The 14,089-nt window shown below is 41.9% G+C and overlaps 1 long non-coding RNA gene across 1 annotated transcript in view; it reads right to left on the reverse strand.

Annotated features, from left to right (window-relative positions):
• LOC103599399 overlaps positions 1-13,685 on the reverse strand; it is a 26,195-nt gene extending 12,510 nt beyond the window's left edge. The window contains exons 1-2 of the long non-coding RNA XR_551286.1: positions 13,671-13,685; positions 12,784-12,844 (exon numbers count right to left, since the gene is read on the reverse strand). This is a non-coding gene — a long non-coding RNA (uncharacterized LOC103599399). The remainder of the gene's footprint in view (positions 1-12,783; positions 12,845-13,670) is intronic.
• Positions 13,686-14,089: the final 404 nt, after the last annotated feature.

The following is a 14,089-nucleotide window of genomic DNA, read 5'->3' on the forward strand; positions in this document are numbered from 1 at the left end:
GATGGCCGGTTCGCTCACTGGCTGAGCGTGGTGCTGACAACACCAAGTCAAGGGTTAAGATCCCCTTACCGGTCATCTTTAAAAAAAAAAAAAAAAAAACTTAGTAGCTTCATACAACAAAAAGTGCATTATCTCACACCATTTCTGAGGGTCCTGACTCCAGGTACCCCAGCTGAGTGGGTGTGACCCTGAGTCTCTCACGAGGCTACAGCCAAGCTGCTGGCTGGCACTTCCAAGAAGGCTCAGGCACGTGGCTGTTGCCTGGTCCACAGTTCCTTGCCACGTGGGCCTTTCTGTTAGGCTGCCTGAGTGTCCTCATGAAGTAGCAGCTGGCTTCTCCCAGAGGGAGGGACCCAAGAGAGAGGGTGCCCCAGGTGGAATCTGAGTCTTTCATAACCTAACCTTAGAAGTGACGAGTCATCCTTTATGCCACATTGTTGGTCAGAAGGTAGTCACTAAGTGCAGTCCACACACAGGAGAGGGCTGCAAACGAGAATACCAGCTGTGGGGACGTCTCGGAAGCTGACTCGCAGGGAGCACATTCAGATTTTCATTTATTTTGTAAAAACTATGTACCAGGATGGTGGAAATGTCTGTGTTGTGATTGTGACAGAGGCCTTTGTGAAATCTCACCGAATTATGTCTTAAACGTGTGATGCTGAGTAAGAAGTCAGCTCAAAAGGTCACACATTGGGACGTCCACTGCTGGGAAGACAGGGTAGATGGACAGGCAAGTATAGATGCAAACCGGGACGTTTCATACCACATAAGCACAAGATTCGATAGGCAGACAGAAGGCAAAAGACCAGCTAGGCACCTTGGGACCCGAGGAACGACACAGAGGTAAGTCCCTAGATATGAAGCTGAAGAAGGTAGCCTTCAGGAAACACCAGCAAACACAGACACAAAAACCCCAAGAAAAGCCTGTGCCCTCTAGCCAAAGGACCTGGGAAGGGGCAGCCTAGCAAGATGGAAAACTTGGACGCAATACTGCTCTACTCCAGCAAAGTACCACAGGAAAAATCGTGGCCCCCATTCCCCACTCATGTCAGCAAACACTGAGTGGGAAGTCTCCATAATAGTGAGGCCGTGAAGAGGCTCCTGCCACCCGCCCCAAGGTGACATCAGCAAAGGCCAGGTGGGGAGCTGGGACGTCACCCCTCAGTGGCACTGGAAACCAAATAGGGAGCCCGGCCTCCCACCCCCTCTTGGCAGTACCAAAGGCCAGGCTCCCTATTTGATGTCAGATGAGGCCGAACGAAGAGGCAGGGTTTTCACCATCTCAGGGAAATGAGGCCACGCCATGGCAGAGACGGTGGAGACCACTGGGGGTGAGAACTCCCACCTCTGCCCAGCAATAAGGAACCTTCCCCGCTCAGGTGTCAGCGGAGGCCAGTGGCAAGCCTGGGCTGCGCCCCTCGCCTGGCAGTAGCTGGTGGTGCCTCCACCTCTGCTGCTGGACCAGTGTCTCAGAAGGAGCAGCAGAGGAGTAAACGAGGCCCAGAATCTCACCACATGGTATAAAAATGTCCAGGGTCCAATTTACAAAATCACTTGGCATGTTAAGACCCAGGAAGATCTCAAACTCAGTGAAAAAGGACAACTAGTAGATGTGAATGTTAAGATGACTGGAATGTTAGAATGATCAGACACGATTTTAAAGCAGCCGTGCTCAAATACTTCAACAAGCAATAAAAGTTAAAAACTATTGCTTTGCAGAGACCCTGTCAAGGGGATGAAAAGACGAGCTAACAGTGAGAGAAAAATATTTGCAAACCACGTGTCTGACAAAGAGTATATTTTTAAAACTCTCAAAACTCAACAGTAAAAAAGAGAACAGTCCAACTAGAACATGGACAAAAGACATGAAGAGATACTTCACAAAAAATAAAACAAAAATGCACAGACGGCAAATGAGCACGTGAGAAGATGGGCGGCATCGTCAGTCACCAGGGAAATGCAGGTTAGGACCACGGTGAGATGCCACCACGCCCCCATGGGAACGGCTAAAACAAAACAGTGACAGCACCAAACGCTTTCAGGGTTCAGAGAGACTGGATCACGCATGCTAGTGGGAACATGAAACAGTCCAACCACTCTGTTAAACGGTTTGGCAGTTTCTTTGAAAACGAAACATCCAACTACCTTACGACCCAGCACCGTTCACGCAGAAATTCATCCCAGAGAAATCAAGGCTTGGGTCCACACTGAAACCTGTACACAAATGTTTATAGCAGCTTTATTCATAACAGCCCCCAACTGGAAAATAACTCAGATGTCTTTCAGAGGGTGAGGGGTTAAACAGACTGTTACGTCCATACCATGGAATACCACTCAGCAATAAAAAGGAAAGAACCATCGACTCACACAACAACCTGGTTTAATCTCCAGAAATTATGCTAAGTGAAAAAAGCCAGTCCCTAAAAGTCACATTCCGTGTGATTCCACTTACATAACATTCTTGAAATGACAAAATTATAGAAATGCAGAAAAGATCAGTGCTTGCCAGAGGTTAAGGAGGGTGGAAGGGAAGTAGACGTGGCTATAAACAAGTCACACGAGGGATCCTTGTGGAGATCTTCACTGTATCAATGTTGATATCCTGGTTGCAATATAGTACTGCAGTTTCATAAGATGTCACCATTGGAGAAAACGGAGTAAAGAGTATAGGGGAATCCCTTTGGATTACTTTACGATTGCAATTTGAACCTACAATGATTTCAAAATAGAAAGAATATATATGTTATGATTTTACTTATATCACAATCTAGAAATGACAAAACCGTCGGGACAGAAAACAGACCTTTGTCTTCCAGGAGGTGAGGCTGACTTGTAATTGACAACGAAAGGTCACAATGAGATTTTTTGGAGTAATAGGAAAGTTCTATGTCTTGACTGTAGTGGTAGTTACATGACTGTGTGATTAGAAGAACTCAGAACTGAACACTAAAAAGCATGGATTGTACTGTAGGTAAATTATACCTCAGCATAGCTGTTTTTAAAAAAGATCATGTGCCCAAAGTGGTGACTGTCCCCATATTTTTAGCCTCAGAACTCTTTCTCCAAAGGAAATCTTACATGGCTTTTAAAATATCTGTAAAACAGATAAAATTGGGGTATCCACTTGAATTGAGTAGGGGGCGCCTTGTTGATTTCCTTTCCTCCACCTTTCCAGGCAACCCCCAATATCCCAGGAAGAGCTGACCAACTCTCTCTAAATGACAGAAAGTGGGTTGTCAAATCCTCTGGTTCTGTGAGTTGTGGGGCCCGATGGGGCAACTTGAAGAAAACGGCTTCGATTTATGAGCTGCGCTTCCTAATCGGCAGCCTGGGAACACGGAAGCCTGCTGCACGTGCAAGTGTGCAAGGCCATGACACATCTTCACCATGCACGGTGCAGGAGAAGGGCTGGTGGGGGCAGCGTCATTATAAGCTCAGTGCATCACTGAAACAGAGCCACTGAACTCCATGTGAGGAGGCCCAAGGGTACTCAGAAAAACATTGGGGGATGGGTACGCAAACAAGGCTGCCTTAGCTGATGATGGTGGGGAAGGCATGTGAACGAGTCCAGGGAGAGCTGGCCATGGTCACCGCAAGTGACGCCCCTGCTGGTCGTACTCCCCAGCAGAAAGGGACGGAATCACTTTCTGTCTGTCCCTTGCTGTAAAGGGACCCTGGGAATTGCTTATTGTACAATTACCTTAGAAGCAAGAGGCTCTCTCGAGGCATCAAGAGATTTTTTATCTCCATCCTTAAAGAGAATCTCCCAAAAGAGGATTCTGGTGGTGCTGCTGAGACTTGTTCTACCAACACTGGGCCTCCTCCTCTGGATGACTGTGGTGAATCCTGCATCCTGTGACAATCCCAGATTCGCAGCTGCCACCTACATAGTCTCCTTCTCTTGCGTGCTTTTTTCCTGAATCAGTTTTAGGTGATGAAAATTTGAGAGTGGTGTTGACAAGCAGCGTTTCCAAAGAACTGCCTTCATACAACTGCCTTCATACAGGCCACTCAACTCTGGCAACTAGGGTCTGGGGGATGGGACTCCTCTCCTCTGCCAGACCCATAGCTTCACTAGATCCCTCTGTCCCTGGCAGACATATGCTGTAGGGAATGTGTTTGGAGACTGAAGTTGCCTGATCACTGCAGTGATGAGACATGCTACTTGCATAGTGCAGGGTGTCCTGTGCATTCAGCAGCAGCAATTAGAAAGGCTGCAGTCATGTTCAGTCAGAGCTCATTCCTGGCTGGTATGAGCATCCTGAAGTTCATACTGCAGTCCCCAGAGAAGGGCCTAGGCAAGATTTTGGTGAGAGCTGAAGACCTCCCTTTGGTATAGTCCAGTCTTTCCAAGCAGCCTGACTGGGGGAGGCAGATGGTAGAGAACCCTGCCTGGATCTGGATCAGAAGGGCTGACCGTCCGCCTTGTCACCTGGAAGCTGGTTCCTCTGTGTTAGACACTATGCTGGGGCGTGGACAGCTCTGTTGGATCCTAACAACCCCAAAAGGCAGGCATTATTGTCCCTGTTTTACAGACACGAACCAGGTCTCAGAGGAGAAAGTAAATTGACCAGCATGTGGCAGAGCTGAGATAAGCATCCAGTCAGTTTTACTTCCAAGTTCTAACCGTGCCCTCTCCAATTCACTGGGTTTTTAATCTGCAAAGTGGATTTAACAAAAGATCCCACCTTCTTTGTAAGTTCAAAGAAAAATTATAAATAGCCATGAGACCGAGGGTGGATGGGGCTGGCTGTGGCTGCTGGCGCTGCAGGGGATGAGAGAGGGAAAGTAGCAGGCCAGTCACTGAGGCCACAGGGCTCTGGGCACAGAGGGGCGGCTGAGCAGACCTTACGCACATGACCCAGAAACAGACTGACAGAGCAGCAAGTCCAGAAGAAAATGCAGTGCACCTGGGAACCCCGTATGTGGTTCCCTTTAGCAGGCAGCATTTCCCAATGTGGGAAGAAGGCAAACTCTTCTAGCAAATGTGTTAGAACCACAGGCCAGCTATGCAGAATGACAAAGAAAATAGCTAAGCCAGACTGAGGGTTTACAACATCCAGTCACTGCTCCTTCCTTTACAGCGTCATCCTACTGGCTTCTCACCACACACTTACAGAACACATTCAGTGGTTACTCCCACTGTACAGAAGAGGAAATCAGGGTAGAGTCACATGGCTTGTGGCCATGCCCAGTTGTCCTTGGACTCCCGAAGCCAGGCTGCTAGTCACTGTCCTGAAACATGGCTGGAACCATATCTTCCTTCCCACATCATAATAAATTCCCAAAGGAGAGAAGATTTTAACATAAAACATGAAACAACTTAAATTTCAGAAAGGAGAGAAGATAATAAATTCCCAAAGGAGAGAAGATTTTAACATAAAACATGAAACAACTTAAATTTCAGAGGAAAACATGGGTGAGTGTTTCTATAATCTTTGAGTGGGAAGGGCTTTTCAAGCATGATGTGAAAGCTAAAAACCATAAAGGAAAACTGATAAATTTGGCTACAAAAATCTTAAAACTTCTGTTAACGATAGAACACCATAAATAAAGGCAAGAAATTTAACCACAACCTGAGAAAACAGGCTTACATCACACATTATAAATCCTAATATTTTAAACAAATAAAAATTCTTCCAAATCAATAAGAAAAATTAATGACCCAAGAGCAAAAAGACATAAACAGGCATATCACGGAATAGGAAATATAACATGAAAACATAAACAACTTCACTAATTAAGAAATTCAAAGTAAAACAATGACATTATTTTCATCTACAAGTACAAATATTTTTTAAATGACTGGCACCTGATGTTGATGGCGGTGTGGGCTGCATGCATGTCTGCTCATATATGAGGGTGATTCAAAAAGTTCATGGAAAGATTTGTAATATCTTTTAATTCTATTTTTCCATGAATTTTTAAAAGTATCCTGGTATTAATGATAGACAACTTGGTAATTTCCTAAGAAGTATCTATTCTTCAATGCAGAAGTTGCACTTCTGGGAATGTATACTACAAACATTCTCAAACAAGTTCATTAAGATATGTCTGCAAGGATTTTTCGTTGAAGTGTTTTATAATAGTGAAAAGCCAGAAATAATCAAAAAGTCAGTCAGTAAATACGGTGTGTCCATAAAATGGACACTGCCCCACCTCAGGAGCCCAGGACACTCTCTGTGGCAACTCAGTGGTTGTCACTGGGGTGGTTGTGGGTGTTGGGCAGGTGTGGCCAAGCCCCTTGGCCTCCCACCACTCCAGCTCCCAGGTCACTTGCTGGGGCAGCCCAGTGGTCGATGCTGTGCTGGTTGCAGGTCTCAGGGGGCAGGGCTGAGGCCCCCAGCTCTTCCCCCTCCCTGACTTGGGAGCCCAAGGGGCTTCTGGTCCTTCTAGGTTTTACAAGTGTTCTTTGGTGATGTGAGACCTTTACTAGTTAATATCAAACTTTGTCTCTGATCTGTGGGTATTTTGGTTTTTCTTTCAGTTCTGAGTTAGATTATTTGCTGTTCCCACCACTTAAACTCTGCACTAGAACTAATTTGTTATCCTTTACTTACTTCTAAAATGGGGGAACTTCCTATGGGGACCAGCACTTGAGCTGTGTAGTTGAGCTAAATTGCTGCTTTGCTGCTGATTCCCTGGGGAAGACTTTTTGTGCAGCTCAAGTCGTAATGGTTGACCTTATATGTACTTCCAGGTCTCATGAGATCTGGTACACCTGGGTCACATAGAAACTCTGGTCTGGGCCTGAGTCTTTTCAGCAAACTGCTCTCCCTGAAGTTCTATATTCCTAACCAGTCTCCATTGAATAGTCCTGTGCTGACTAGGGAGCAGATCAGCAGACCATGCTGTGCCCCAATGTTCCCCCTGTGGCCTGTCTCCCCCACCACCTGTACTCCAAAATCTCCCATGGGATGAGCCATACACCAGTCCCTTGTGATGAGTCACTGGCCTCTGAGTGGCTCCTTTTTTCAGTTGTTGTGGCTCCTTGCTCCTGTGTGGGTCCATGGGAATGCTGTTTGTGGTCTTGCTGGCCTAAGGGCCACCAAGGCCCTCTTCTCCCCATACAAAGGGCACAGCTGCAGTTTTTGCCAGCTCTTGCTCCATGCGCTTGAAGCAGCTGGGATTCAAAATGGTGGGAGTGATCCTTTCTTTCTCTCTTCATGGCTTCTCCTGCTTTCATAAACTCCATAAGTCTCTCTTCCTCTTCCCCTGAGCTCTAGTGGCCCCAGCTTGGCTACCGTTGTTTTTTATTAATAGTTGTAAATTGATTGATTTGTGAGGGAGAGTAATACTGGTGACCATCTATTCTGCCACCTTGACCAGAAACTCCTCATTTCTGATTTTTGTTATTTGGGTCTTCTCTCTTCTTTTGCTAGTTAGACTAGCTAATGGTTGGTCTATTTTGTTTACCTTCTCAAAAAACTAACTTTTTGTTTTGTTGATCTTTTGTGCCATTTTTGTGGTCTCTATTTCATTTAGTTCTGCTCTGATCTCAATTATTTCTTTCTGTTTACCAAGTTTTGGATTGGATTATTCTTGTTTTTCTAGTTCTTTGTTGTGTAGCATTAGGTTGTTTATTTTAAATATTTCTATTCTTTTGATATAAGTGTTTATTGTAATAAACTTCCCTCTTAGTACTGCTTTTGCAGTATCCCACAGGTTTTGGTATACTGTGCCTTTATTTTCATTAGTTTCAAGAAATTTTTTGATTTCCTGTTTAATTTTTTCTTGGACCCATAGTTCATTCAGGAGTATGTTGTTTAATTTCCATGTATATGTATAGTTTCCAGAGTTTCACTTGTTATTGGTTTCTAGTTTTAACCCATTGTGGTCTGAAAAGATACTTGAAATGATTTCAGTTTTTTAAAATTTGTTGAGACTTGATTTGTGACCTAACATGTGGTCTGGCCTGGTGTATGCTCCATGTGCTAATGAGAATAATGCATATTCTATAATTTTAGGATGAAATGTTCTGTAGATATCCTCCAGGTCTAATTAACTGTTCTAAAATGTAGTTTAAATCCTGTGTTTTTCTATTTTTTTGTTGACTAGATGATTTGTCCAGTGCTGTCAGAGGGGTGTTTGGGTCCATAACTGTTATTATACTGGGGTCTCTTTCTTTAGGCCTAATAGTGTTTGCCTCACATATCTGGGTGCTCTTTTGTGGGTGCATATATATTTATGATTATTATGTCTTCTTGCTGGATGGATCTCTTTATTGTTATATAGCAACCTTCTTTGTCTCTTTTGATGGTTTTTGGTTTAAAGTCTATTTTATCAATATAAGAATAGCTACTCCTGCTCGTTTTTTGGTTTCCATTTCCATATCTTTTCCCATCTCTTCACTATTAGTCTGTGTGTGTCTTCACAGGTGAGGTGAGTCTCTTGAAGACAGCATATATGGTTGGTCTAGCTTTTTAATCCAATCAGTCAGTCTGTGCCTTTTGAGTGGGGAGTTTAATCTATTTACATTTAGGGTTGCTATTGAAAGTCATTGTCTTACTCCTGGCATTTTATCAATTTTTGTTTAGATACTTTAAACATCTTTCGTTCCTCTCTTCCCCTTCTACTATTTGTCCTAGATGTTTTTGGTTTTCTGAGGTGGTAAGATTTAGTTTCTTTCACTTTCTTGTTTGAATTTTTGTTCACCAGTGAGTTTTGTTCTTTTTTGTGTGTTTATGGTAGTGATAATCAGTTTTTGGATTCCAGATACAGGACTCCCTTGAGGATTTCCTGCAGGGCAGGTCAGTGGTGGTGAATTCCCACAGTTTTTGTTTGTCTGGGAAATACACTATTTCTCCCTCATTTCTGAAGGATGTCCTTGCCTGGTATAGTATTCTTGGCTGGCAGTTTTTTTCTTTTAGTATTTCGAATATATCATCCCATTTTCTTCTGGACTGTAGAGTTTCTGTAGAGAAGTCTGCTGTTAGTCTGATAGGATCTCCCTTATAGGTGACTTGATGCTTTTCTGTTGCTTCTTTTAAGATTCTCTCTTTGTCTTTGAGCTTTGCCAGTTTGACTATAATGTGTCTTGGGGAGAATAATTTTGGATTCAATCAGTTTGAGGCCCCTGGATCTGAAGGTCTATGTCTCTCCTTATACCTGGGAAGATTTTTATTATTATTTCACTGAATAGGTTTTCAATACCTTTTCTTTTCTCCTCCCCTTCTGAAATAGCCATGATTTGTATGCTCGTGTATTTAAGGTTGTTTCCTAGCTCTCTAATATTTTCTTCATTTTTAAAAATTCTTTTCCTTGTTTTTTTTTTTTTGTCCATCTGTGTTATTCCATAAAGAACATCCTCAAGATCTCTAATTCTTCTGCTTGCTCTAACCTGCTGCTTATCAAGCTCACAGTTGTGGTTTTTTGTTGATGTTAGATGAATCCTTCAGTTCCAAGAGTTCTGCTACACTCTTTTTTAAGGTATCAATCTCTTTGTAAATTTCATCCTTTGTATCCTGGAAATTTTTTCTCATTTCATTCTGTTGTCTGAGTCTTCTTGTATTTCATTGAGTTTCCTTAAGTTTGTTGCTCAGAATTTCTTTTCAGTCATTTCAAGGTTTTCCTGCTCCATGGGGCCTGGTACTTGAGAGTTACTGCATTCCTTTGGTGGTGTCATATTTCCTTGATTTCTCATATCTCTACATTGATGACTGGGCATCTGGTAGAGCAGCTGCTTCTTTTATTACTCTGGAATGGCCTTTGAGGAAAGAGAATTCCTCTTTTTTTTTTTTTTTTTTCAGTCCACTGGTGATTCTCCATGTGTCAGTGTAGTTGAGTGGCTGGCAGGCCACCTGCACAGTGCCTGTGGCTGCTACCGCGGCAGCAAGCCAACCTTGCAGAGGCGGTGGCTGTGGTGGACCACCCAATTGGAAGTGGTGTTCATGGCATGCTACTCTCTTCTGCTGGGCAGTGGGGGCTGCCTTCAGCCTGAACTTTTTTATTATAAAAATTAAATAAAAATAAGAAGATATTATGAATGCTAATAGTTATATGAAATAAATAAATTGAATCAGCAGCTTAAAATATTTCCACAAAAAACAAATTTACCTGGTTTAACAGTAAGGTAAAGGAACAGATAATCTTAAAGAAATGACTCAAGAATACAGAAAAAGAGGTTACACACTCCACTCATTTTTAAGATGCTAATATAAATTTGACATCAAAACCTGACAAATAATGAGAAAGAAAATTACAGGCCAATCTCACTCATGAAAATATCAATAGGTGCAAAAACACTGAACAAAGTATTAGTAAAGTAAATCCAGCAATGTTTAAAAACCTTAATACATGATGACTAAATTGAGATTAATCCAAGGAATGCAAAGTTTGCTTAACATCGGAAAAATCAATGAAGATAGTTCACCACATTAACAAATTAAAAAAAATTATATTATCTTAACAGATGCAGAAAAACACATTTAATAGATTTCCACATTTATTCATGATTAAAACTCTTAGCATTCCAGACTGAAGAAGACTGAAGAGATATGACAACTAAATGCAATACATAATGTTAGACTGAATTTTAGATCAGGAGAAAAATTACTGTAAAGGATATTATTGGGGAAATTGACAAAAATGGAAAGTATACTAAAGATAATAGTACTATATCAATGTTAAGTTTCTTGACTTTGATGACTATATCGTGGTTAGTAAAGAGAATATTCTTATTCTTAGGAAACAGACACTAAACAACTTAGAGGTAAAGGAGCATCATGTCTACAACTTACTCTCCAATTATTTTAAAACAAGAATAAGTTGTGTGTGTAGGTAGAGAGGGAAAGAGTGTGTGTGTAAACATAGCAAAGTGCTAACAATTGGTGAATCTCAGGGAAGGAAGTGCCAGAGTTCTTTGTATTATTTAATAATTCTTCTGTATGTTTAAAATTGTTTAGAAATAAAAAGTTTTAAAGAGACTGCAATACGGTAGGACTGAAGTAGATGCTAAGAACTCACATATTAATTTTAAAATGTATCAAACAAAGAACTTCTAATAACTGGAAATAGAAGAAAACCTCTTCAACTTGATAAGGTATATGAAAAAGCAAACAAAAAATGACAGCAAAGTGTGGCAGGGCACTTACCTTCACCAAATAGCCATGTGCTCCCTACTTCATTTTCCAGTCTTTGTACTTTTTCTTCCTTTGCCTCACCACACCAGCTAGACCTTCCAAATGTAATGTTGAATAAAAGTGAGGACAGAAAGCACCTTTATGCTTTCTGAGTTCTCAAATGTCCTTGAAAAGATGAAGACCAACTGAAGGCTTTCCCACAATGCTTACACATATAGGGTTTCTCTCCAGTGTGAATTCTCACGTGTTTTAAAGTAAGAAGGACTACTGAAGGCTTTCCTGCACTAATTACATGCACATGGTTTCTCCCCAGTGTGAATTCTCACGTGTTTTAAAGTAAGAAGGACTACTGAAGGCTTTCCTGCACTAATTACATGCACATGGTTTCTCCCCAGTGTGAGTTTGGACGTGTCCCTTAAAGGATGAGGGAGAACTAAAGGATTTCCCTCACTTTTGACATTCATAAGGCTTTTCTCCAGAGTGCGTTCTCATGTGAATCCTGAGGTCTGAGGGCCTTCCCCAGTGTGAGTTTGGACGTGTCCCTTAAAGGATGAGGGAGAACTAAAGGATTTCCCTCACTGTTGACATTCATAAGGCTTTTCTCCAGAGTGCGTTCTCATGTGAATCCTGAGGTCTGAGGGCCACCTGTAGGCTTTCCCCCACTCCACACATCTGTAGGCTTCTCTCCGGTGTGCACTCTAGCATGGCTGATCAGGCAAAAAGAATGAAGAAAGGCTTTCGCACATGCCTTATATTCGTAGGCTTTCTCTGCACCATGGACTTTGAAGTGTTTTCTCAGTGAAGAGGGAGAACAGAAGGATTTCTCACATTCTTTACAAGCATGAGGTTTCTCAACAGTATGAGTTTCTCTATGTGTCCAAAGGTTTGAGAGAGATCTGAAGGTTCTTCCACACTTTCCACAGTCATATGGTTTTTCTCCAGTGTGAGTTCTTATATGCACTTTAAGTTTGGAAAAGTATATAAAAGCTTTTCCACATTCTTTACATGGATAAGGTCTCTCTTTGGTGTGAGCTCTTACACGGTCCCTAAAGGATGAGTAACAGATAAAAGTTCTCCCACGCTCCTTATGTTGACAGCATTTCTGTCTGTGTTGAGGCGATGCTGTGTGACTCTTCAGGGATGAAGTATCCACGATGGCTTTTTCAAACTTATAGTTTCCCTAGCATTTTATTCCAGTAGAAAGTCTCTCGTGCACATTAAGTTTTGGATCTGGTTGAAGATTTCTCCACATTGATTACTTTCATTATTTTCTGAGGACATCTCCACCACATGACTTTTGTAAAAATAGGAATCATATTATTAATAATTTATTTGTTAACAATTCATTGATGGTTTCTAATGATTAATATGATTATATTGTCACCATTCCCAGTGAATGTATGTTTTTTAACCTCTTTGAATTGTTTCAAAGTGGTATGAGTTGAATGCTCTAACAGAAGGCTCAACCACAGGTGTCATTTTCAGTCTTTTTATATATGGGAGTTTTTTTCTTGACAATTGTTTACAACTGAACTGTGTCTCAATCAACATCTGTATCACTTGTATAAAACTGCCTTGTGAAATTTTTCTGTGAATGCTTAATATCTGACATATCTACACAAATACCTCCACACACACACAATCGTGGCACTCTAATACGCTCTCCTGAGACACTATTTTCACTTGTGTAAATGTCACTCACCTCAATTGTGTCCCCTAGTTCTTGGGCGGATCTTTGGTGCCGTGGCACTTCCAGTTTTCTCCTAAAGTGAAGAACCAGGAATCATTTTTTCTGAATCATACTATACTCTGTTCACTTTGTATTTCTTTTCCAAATACATACTGTAGAGGATTTGACCCATGAATTTTAAGTTGAGTGTTATAACATTAAATAAATGGTAACAAAATTTACTTTCCTTGGAAAGAACTGGTAGGATGAAAGCAAGAAAATAAGTAGAGAGCGTGTACATTTATTTTCAAATAGTGATCCAGAAATAAACAACTTTTGTGAGGAAGAATGCACACTCCAGCAACAGACGACTTTGAGGAGTTTTAGCTGTTTCAGGACTTTGACAATAACAAGGACAAGAAGTCAAAATGGTGGACAATGTACTGGAAATACTTCCAGGAAGACTGAGACTGGTGGTGACATAAATGCCTTATTATCAGGAAAGCAACATAGAACGGAAGTGGATAAAGGCCCATGCCTAAATCCTAACTTTATACAGAAGGTCTTCCACGCAGGACAAGGACATTTGGAGAGATGGATGAAAAGTCAGACAAGGAAGCCAAGGGATCTGCCAAACTCAACATCTTCACTAAGAAGATTCACTTATTTTGCTCATTAATACTTCCAAGTATTTCCAAATGTAATGATCTTCAACAAGGGCTGTTTCTCTAAGGCACAGCGTTATAACCCTTCAGCAGGCCAAAAGCATTTAAGAGAGGAAGTAGTAGGTTTAATACATCCATGAGAAAGCTCTTAGATGATACGCTCCATAAGCAAGGTAATCATGTCATTTGAAACAAGTTCAATAGCTAGGGAATACTTGTACTCTAATTGAGTAAGTGAAGGAATGATGTCCTTACCTACTGAGGTCAGGTTCCTGAAGGTTTCCAGCATCACATCTCTATAGAGGTTCCTCTGAGCACGATCCAGCAAAGCCCACTCCTCTGGGGAGAAGTCCACAGCCACATCCTCAAACACCACTGAGTCCTAAAACATCCAATAAATTCTGATTCAACAAGGAACCATTCTTCACCAGAGTGCGCCCGAGAGAAGGTGAGGTTGTCAGCCCTGGGGACTCAGTTCGCAGCAAGTTCACACACAGGGCTGTGGTCTCCCATCTGCTCTAGGGCTCTGCCATCCTATCACTTCCCCTCTGTTTCAGCACTCACTTCCACAGTGATCCCATCCTGCCTCAGAGATTTAACAGCATCTCTAGTAAACTCATCTCTCTGCAGTTTGACTACTTCCACTCTTCCTCTCCACCTGAAGAGTCCAGAAC

This window comes from Galeopterus variegatus, unplaced genomic scaffold (assembly GCF_000696425.1).
Source record: "Galeopterus variegatus unplaced genomic scaffold, G_variegatus-3.0.2 Scaffold2947, whole genome shotgun sequence".
NCBI classification, from domain to species: Eukaryota; Metazoa; Chordata; class Mammalia; order Dermoptera; family Cynocephalidae; genus Galeopterus; species Galeopterus variegatus.